Raw genomic sequence first — 7,501 nt, forward strand, 5'->3', positions numbered from 1 at the left:
AGGCCCATGGCCAAACGGGCTGGCAGGCAGGCAGGAGAGCTTTGGGGAATTCTATAAAGGGGAAGATGAGGGAGGGGGACATCGTTCTCCACCTGCCACCCACCCCCCCAGACCACCCTCCTTGCAACTCACACACACTCTTCATCTGCACCGACCCGCCCGTGTGTGTGCACAGCTGAACATAACCAGGTATTTGGGGACTGAAGAAGGTCTGATGCAAAGGGAAGAAAGTTTCCATCAGCGGTTTAAGAATGTTCTTTGGTGAAACACGTCCCAATGGGAGAAGTCCCGGCAGCGAGCTCAGCAGGCGGGAGCCGCTCCAGCCATCCATGCCCAGGCCGCACATCCCGCTGCTGGCACTTGGCAGGTGCTGCCCGCTGGCTCAGCTGCTGGGAGGCCCTGTCCTGGCTCAGAAGGAGTCCGAGCAGCCCTGTTGCTAATAAGATGCAGCAGAAGAACCGTCGTGGCAGCTGGCTTGGTGGTGATACATCATGGTGCTGCCACACAGCACAGAGCCCAGGAAGTGCCCAGGACCCAAGGGCATCAGCAGCGGCATTTCCAACTAGCGCTGTCCTTATCTGCTCCACAGCTCGAGATCCTCTCTGTCTGGCTGCAACTCCCTTGGCTCCCAGGCATGCATAGCAGCATTGCAGGCCCTTCGCTCTGCACCCAACTCCTGCCAAGCGGCCCAGCCAACTTCGCTCAAACTGCCGGAAGGATTTCACTGAAATATGCCGGGGGAATGGCTTGGAGTGTGTTTCTTCTCCACCCGGCAGGGAGCTGTACAATTCTGCCCAGAGCCTGCTGGCTTCAGAAGCACTCCAGCAACCCCAGCCAGAGCCCCAAGGAGTAGGTACAGCTGTTAAAGCCACTCAGGCAGCCAGAGCCTCTCACACCATCACTGGGCTCACACACAGTCTCTGCAGCAGGCTAAATGCAGGAAGGCTTTGTGCTGATAGAGCCTGGGTCTGAATGAGAAGAGTGCTGGTCCAGTTCTGCTGCCAGGCGACTCCTGTCTGCCAGCATTCCACTTCTAGTAACGGTTCTCACCCCAAGAAAACTGCCCTCGTTCCATGAGTGTGCCACCCTTTTAATCGGATACCTCTGTCTGAGGGGAGCGAGGGTAATTATCCAGGGACATGGGGGACTCGCCAGCACTGGAAATTTTTAAATCAAGATTGGATGTTGTCCTACAGCAGTGGTTCTCAAGCTTTTTTCATTTGCGGGGCTCTACAAAATTTCAAATTAAGATGTGTGCAGACCCGTTTGGAAATCGTAGACATAGTCTGCAAAGCCCCCTGGGTTCGACGGACGACAGGCTGAAAACCACTCTACAAAAGTCAAATGGTCTGTGTTATGCTGGAGGTCGGACTAGACAATCACAATTGCCCTTGCTGAATGCAGAATCTATCAATAATCATTGTTTACTTTCAGGCTAAGGCAGAAAATCAATTAAGAGCAGAAGGCCACAGTAAGAAGGAAAGACAATTCAAACTAGGTTGGTAATTGAAAATGTTTTTTACCAGTACGAAACAGGGCACATAACATAGTGCTAGGACTTGCTTGTGCTGGTGAAACACCACCCAGATTGGAACTGATAGGATGGGGGGTGGGATTGGCCACGTCCCTAAAAATAAATAAAATAGAATGAAAACCAGAAAGCAACGCAGGGGAAAGCACTCACTGTGAGAGCATCTTTTGGATCTGAAATTATCTATCTAGATTAGATGATCGATCACAAATGTATACAAATCACTTAAGCAGCCTTAGAAATGCAGCCAGCTCAGGGGTGGGATTCAAAAGTTATTTATCAGAGGGGTAGCTGTGTTAGTCTGGATCTGTAAAAGCAGCAAAGAGTCCTGTGGCACCTTATAGACTAACAGACGTTTTGGAGCATGAGCTTTCGTGGGTGAATACCCACTTCGTCAGATGCATGTTATTTAAAAGTATCAGAGGGGTAGCCGTGTTAGTCTGGTTCTGTAGAAGCAGCAAAGAATCCTGTGGCACCTTATAGACTAACAGACGTTTTGCAGCATGAGCTTTCGTGGGTGAATACCCACTTCTTCGGATGCAAGGCTTGCATCCGAAGAAGTGGGTATTCACCCACGAAAGCTCATGCTGCAAAACGTCTGTTAGTCTATAAGGTGCCACAGGATTCTTTGCTGCTTCTGTTATTTAAAAGTTATTTAACAGCACAGAGCAATAGTGCTGAAAACTGGGAAATGAAGAACACTACTCCGCTGAAACTGTAGGGGGCGCTCAAATTCCCAATCTAAATTACTTAAATTATAGTACAAAACCCTCCGCAAGTTTACATCTCACCCCTGGTAAAACAGTGCATGGACCAGGATCACTGATGATTTCATGTGGCCAGGAGGACCTTAGTTTCACTCATTCAAAAGGCAGCTCTAATGCCAAAGTGCTCCCAGCCTCAGGTTGAGGGATGGGTCCAAATGGAGTCTGTACTTAATCACCACCACTGCTTCCTGCAGCTCCTTCGGTTTCCCTGCCATACAAGTAGCACTGATCATGCCTGACGGTGCTTAGTGCGTGAGGATCTGATGAGATCACAGTCTCAGACGGGCAGATGACCTGTGTGCAACACTTCAAATAGCACAGGTCCAGCCCTCTACAATGGAAAAAAAAATTGTGTCAACCGTAGAGCCAAAATATTGAGCAAGCCTGATATAGCCAAAAAGTTTTGCCCTACTCATTGTAGGACAGAGTGGAAAACTGTCCCTCTACCTGAGCTGTGAAATACAGCAGTCTGGATTCTCTGCCGACATCAGCTTCCCAGAGGAGTTTCTCTAACTTGGCATAATTCTGAAGTGAATTAAAATAAATTGAATTAGTCCCACAATTCTGAAGAACAGCATCCACACAGGGATTTAATGCAGGTTAACTAATTATTTCAATATTCACACTTTACATTCATTTAGATTCATTTTCCTGGGTGCCCGTGTTGGGTCTGAGGAGTGTTATGTGCCAGGCTCAGGAAGCCTCTTACTGTCAGACATTGCTCTTACGTAGAACTCTCATCCCAACAAGAGAGAACTGAACAATAGACGCTGCTATTTTTAAGCACACCATTCCAAGTCATTTAATGAACTGGGATCTCAGAGCCTGGCCAGTGGAGTCCCAGATTTTTTTTTTTTTAAGGGAAAGCATTCTTGTGTGGGAGAACACCCAGTGGGGTTGGGATTTTTGGCTTTTGGACTCGGAGAGCTGCTATTAAATTTGTGCAACAAGAGGTATCCAACTATCCATCTTTTTCCACATTCTCTCACACAGTACCCAGCCCCTCGCTTTCTTCGGTTTCCCAAGGGATCAGGGATGGTTACGTTTCCAGAATGCCCGTGCCAGAGGTTTCAAGAGGACTGTTAGTGAGAAGGGAAAACAGGAATATCAGACTTCAGTTCCCTCATGCAAGGTTGACAGTCATACAAAGTGTCTCACAAACACTTGTTAAAAATACCTCCCAGTCCCACGTGAATAGTTGGAAGGCATGTGCTTTCAGAGGTTGCTGATTAGGCTGATTTAGCATTGTGTGCATGCAGGGTGCCCCCCCTGTGTGATCTGGGATGTTTGTAACCATTGCCGAGGGACAGCCAGTGGCTGGGCAGTCTGTGAGACGCAGAGGGCAAGGTGGGTAACATAAGCTTAGGTTGGTGGATGAGCCAAAGTAGGGTTTAAAAGCTGCTCGGCAGCACTCAAGAGGACAGCCGAGCCTCGGCGTTTCCGCCAAGTGAGTGCAGCCGTTTGCTCTCAGGAGCAAAGAATGGGCCACAGTGCTGCAGCTGAGTGCTCTAAACTGTTGCCTTGCCAGTGAATCCCAGTGCACCAGCCTCAACAACAGCTGCTGATCACGTATCTGTCTAGCAGAGTGACCCTGGCCTGGGGCACCCTCCAGCAGCAGGCTGCAGTGTGACAGGTGTGTCTGCCTCAGTTTCCCCTTCTGTTTGCCCATGAAAGGAACAGTCTGTCAGTGTCCAACACAAAGCACCACCTCTGGGCATAATTTATGCATTCACACCAGTGCAGTAGTTCCCTCCCAACCCTTGCAGTAAAACCATTCTTGACAAACCCACTGTAAACATAACAGATAGAACAGCGTCCCCTTTCCCCACTTCATGGGCAACTCCTCCAGGTCACCCACCCAACAGTCAGAAGCAGCACGGTGTCGTCACTTCCTTCTGCCCCTGACCCAGGGCCGCAGTCTCCAGGCCTCCCTGCCTGAGAGTGACCAGTCTCCATGCAGCTCTTCACTCAGGTTTTCGCCCAGAGGGCTCCCCACAAGTGCTGCTTCCCAGACCTCCACACCTGCGAGTCCTGCCCCTGCTCAGGGGATTGACCCTCCTGCAGCAAACCTCTTGCTTCCAGGCTTGGCTTCCTCTGACCACACTGGATCTGCCCTTTTCCCAATGGCTACTGCCCAGGGAGTCCCCATCTTTGGTCAGTTCTCACCAACACTCCTGCTACAGCTCCCATCCAACCTCAGCTCCCTCGCCTAGGACTCCCATGCAGCTCCTGCCAGCTCTTCCTTACTGCTCCCTGTGTCTCAGCCTCATTCCTGTGTCTGACTCCTCTACGAGTCTCCAGGTCTCCTTTCTTCTAGGGCCCAGATGGCCTCTCCTAAGCCTAACAGGAGTGCGGGGGGATCAACAGAGCAGTCCCAGGTGCACTGGCCTCTTCCCTCTTCCCTAATGAGTCAGTGTCACCTGCTGACATTGTCTCTCTCACCCTGATCCTGGAAAAGTACTAAAAAGAACAAAACACCCTTAGCATAGAAAACAATGAGTCTGATTTTCTGTTGCTCTGCATTCGGGCCAGCACTTTCACCAGCAAATCAATGCGTCCCAATCTGTCGGAAGAGACACCCCTTGCCCAAACACAAGACAGACTAAGAGTGGAACGAGAGGCACAGCGAGATTCTGAGTCACCGAGCATGTCGGGGTGGAGGCAGGAACAGAGGGCAGCTCTCCCGAGTCCAAATCTCCAACCACTAGGCCACGCTGCTATGTTTATCACTTGCATAGCTGTTCTGATTCAGCTCTGTTGCCAATTCACATGTGGGGTAGAGATCTGTTCACACATTTATCTAGTATATTTTTGGGCTTACAAGCATAACAAAAAGCTATAATTCTTTTTAAAGCAGCAAACATCACTAGGATTGAGCTCAGTCATTTCATCTCATTCATTGTGGGGAAATAGATTTATTGGAGTAACAGGTGCCGCTAAAACTCTTTCCCACTAGATGGCTCTAAGTGTGGCTTTCTTGGTTGACAGATAAAAAAGTCTCAGCAACTTTAGCCTAAATACGATGAAACTGCATTAAATTGTAACGCCTGATGGTAAGTGGGAATATTACAGGAGCACTATTAGCAGCAAAAAAACAGAAGCACTGAAGAGACACTGAGGGAGGTTCCATTTATAGCCATGGTTTGGATAGTCTGCCTCCAACGATCACCAAGGTTTCTGTAGACGCAATTTCATGACGGAAATCAATGTATTAAAAGGGACATTGTCAGATTGAAATCTAGTGAACTTCAAAATATGATTTAAGAGCATTTTCAGTTGCTATTCCTGCAACAGCCTCACGCTGCCAAATTTTGTGGGTTTATAATCATATTTTCCTATTCACTAACATGTTTCTGTGTGCCCTATATAAGGGCCACAGATGAAAACGGGAAACCACCTGGTTGACTGCACAGAGGGAACAGTGAAACTGACAGGCTGCAAAATCCCATCAAATGCACAAAGACATAGAATTGTTTGAAAAATGCCATTTGATTTCAAAGAAAATTTCAAATGCAACATCAACAAAGAATCCTGTGGCACCTTATAGACTAACAGACGTTCTGCAGCATGAGCTTTCGTGGGTGAATACCCACTTCTTCAGATGCAAGTGACTTGCATCTGAAGAAGTGGGTATTCACCCACGAAAGCTCATGCTGCAGAACGTCTGTTAGTCTATAAGGTGCCACAGGATTCTTTGTTGCTTTTACAGATCCAGACTAACACGGCTCCCCCTCTGATACTTGACTCAAATGCAACATGTTTTTTTGGAAGTTTCAGCATTTCCAATAGATTTAAAACTAAACCCTTTTTCCCCATCTTGTTTCATTTCAAATCACCATTTTTATTTGGGTTTTTTCTGAGAACCAAAACAAAAATTTCAATTCAAAATGGATATTTTCATTTTGATTTTTCCCCTTCCAAAAATGTCTCTAAAATTAAGTGTTTTCAAGAAATGTAACTGCTTTTTATCACCAAAAAATTTCATCTAGTTGTAGAAAACCCACTGCTGAAGCGAGAAGTGGTCTCCTATCACTTTCAGTGTTTGCAACCAAGGTTATAATCTTCCCTGGAGAACTGTAAAGCACTATGGACACTTACGATCTGACAGGCATGACTAGCCCATGTTGGGCAGGAAGCACACACAGAATGGGACCCACTGTGTCAGTTGTAGCTTTCCTTCTAGCTTTTGTGGGAAGTGTGCCTGCAGTTTTTGACTAGCTACAGGGAATGAATGAATAAATAAAATAACCCCTTAGCTGCAGGGGTAGCAGCGCATCACTAAAACCTACCCTGGGCCCTTAGACTGTAGAAGAATTGTTTGCAAAAACTGGATCTGTGCCCTTGCCTAGATAACGGCATGGTGCGTGGTAGAGTAATAGCCCCCTGGCGGCCCAGTGGTGACAGAGCTCCCTCGGAAACAATGGCCCTGGTTAAACCAGCCTCTCAGACGCACAGCATAGGCTCTTGTTCTCTACTAAATATCTCTTGGTTTGCTCCCCGCACAGCAGGAAGATAATGCACCACACCGGCCCAGGAAAGCAGCTGCTGGCAGGGCTATCTCTTGCTGCATTTTGACAGATGGCGTCAGCTGGAAAGCACTTCCAACTCTTGGGGTGCAGCCAATCAGAGCCAGGAGAGAGCACAGCCCAATTAGCAACAGAACAAGCAGATTTTTTTTACCTTCGGAAGGAGTGGGATAAGCTGCATGAGACTTGCCCGGAGGAGCAGGGACCCCCCATCAGCACTGGGAGGAGTCCCCAGAACAGAAACACAAAGTGCCCCCTCTCTTTCTGGGGTAGACCAGCCCTCCTTTCTCGGGTACAAGCCCCCGACCTGCAGCCCCATCCGGCTGGATCTGGGCTGCCCCCACGCCTTTCTTCTTTTTTTACGCATCTCAGCTGGGGCCTGTCATTTAAAAAGCCTCCATTGCCCCTGCCCCAGCTCCGCTTCCGATCCAATTACCTACACCTGCCTAGGAAAGTGGGCAAAGAGCTGCATCCATACCTAACTCCTCATAGCTTGCTGCTCCAAAACCACAGCCTCGCCCCGCTGTTCTCACCTACCGTAAGCAGAGCCTTGGGAGTGCAGGATGTTGGCGAGGGCAGTGCCTGAGGCCTCGTCTCTCTACATTCGCATTTGGGGTTCCGCTTGGTCAGGTTGTCACCAGTCTCGCTCGGTTTAGCGTGCCCCAGGGGTCTCATTC

The 7,501-nt window shown here is 48.6% G+C and overlaps 1 protein-coding gene across 1 annotated transcript in view; it reads right to left on the minus strand.

Moving 5' to 3' along the window:
- MYO18B (myosin XVIIIB) overlaps positions 1 to 899 on the minus strand; it is a 186,517-nt gene extending 185,618 nt beyond the window's left edge. Inside the window, exon 1 of the mRNA XM_039505043.1 lies at positions 133 to 899. The gene's annotated coding sequence lies outside the window, so the exon portion shown is untranslated. The remainder of the gene's footprint in view (positions 1 to 132) is intronic.
- Between the last annotated feature and the right edge of the window lie 6,602 nt (positions 900 to 7,501).

The sequence above is a fragment of the Mauremys reevesii genome, linkage group 18, assembly GCF_016161935.1.
Source record: "Mauremys reevesii isolate NIE-2019 linkage group 18, ASM1616193v1, whole genome shotgun sequence".
Taxonomy (NCBI): Eukaryota; Metazoa; Chordata; order Testudines; family Geoemydidae; genus Mauremys; species Mauremys reevesii.